Here is a 1384-nt window from a genome sequence, read left to right as displayed (position 1 = left end):
CTCACTATGTCACAGCTCACAGCAACCTCAAACTCTTGGGCTTAAGCAATTCTCTTGCCTCAGCCTCCCAAGTAGCTGGGACCACCAGCCACAATGCCTGGCTATCTTTTTGTTGCAGTTGTCATTGTTGTTTAGCTGGCCTGCTGGGTTTAAAACCTGCCACCCTCAGTGTACGTGGCTGCTGCTGTAACCACTGTACTATGGGGCACTGAACCCAGGGAACTTTATTGATGTTATATGACAAAGTGGGACTCCCTAGGACCCTCCTATTCTTCAGGTGGTCTGGTGTGGAAACTGTCCAGTGTGGCTTTTTTATTTGTTTTGGTTTGAGTTTGGGTGATGGTGGTGGTGGGCTTCAGTTCCCTGTTTCACAATTGTTATTTTTTCCATCTTTTTCTTGTTTGGTTGTTGCTTTAAGTAAATACTGCTTCCCTTTCATTATAGGAAGGGGGCATTTACTTTCTTCTCTCACCTAGATAATAGGTTCAGAACTAAGATCCTGCAGGAATTCTTCCAAACCTAAAATTTATTTAAAGTTTTGTCTGTAACTTCAGAGACCCATATGGATGCATATCCTGACAGCAACCCATTTGATTTGTCTAATTTTTAATCTATGAATGCTCAAAAAACAAAAACAAAAAGGCTACAATTATAAACTGACATGAAGGGGAAATTGTGCAATGACGTAACGGGAAAAACACCTATAACGTCATAGGAGTAGTGAAAAGTTAATTATAGGAGAAGCCCAACCTTCTGTTATAGTAAGTACTGTGCAGTTTAGCATAGAAAAGAAAAATGAGATGAGGTTAAGATTACCTATAAGAATATAATGGAAAGTTCTATTAATATGGGAAAATGTTACTTTGTAATATAAAGGAAAAAAGGCAAGTCATAGACCTTTATATTGTACTCTCTCTCCAAAGCTAATTATTTCCCTATGTATAACTGTATCACTCCCCCCCACCCCCGAACAAAAGAATGTGATAATTATTGTTCCACCTGGTTTACACTTGAGTACCTCTGTGTCAGCATAAGACTGGCAGGGCAAGGAAGGTGGATCACCTGAGCTTTAAGACCAGCAAAAGCGAGACCCTGTCTCTACTAACATAGAAAAATTAGCTGGGCTTTGTGGTGCCTGTAGTCCCAGCTACTGGGCAATCTGAGGCAAGAGGACTACTTGAACCCAGGAGTGTTGTGAACTTGAATCTGGAGTTGCTGTCAGCTATGATGCCACAGTACTTTACCCAGGGAGTAAATTTTATTTATTTACTTTTTCATTTTTACCCAGGGAGCTTTTTATTTTATTTACTTTTTGATTTTTAAATTAAAAAGTAAATAAAATAAAATAACATAGGAAGAACAGGCTTGGCGCCTATAGCTCAAC

This window comes from Otolemur garnettii, unplaced genomic scaffold (genome assembly GCF_000181295.1).
Source record: "Otolemur garnettii isolate 467f Iridium unplaced genomic scaffold, OtoGar3 scaffold00112, whole genome shotgun sequence".
Lineage (NCBI taxonomy): Eukaryota > Metazoa > Chordata > Mammalia > Primates > Galagidae > Otolemur > Otolemur garnettii.
Note: the sequence above shows the minus strand (reverse complement) of the source record.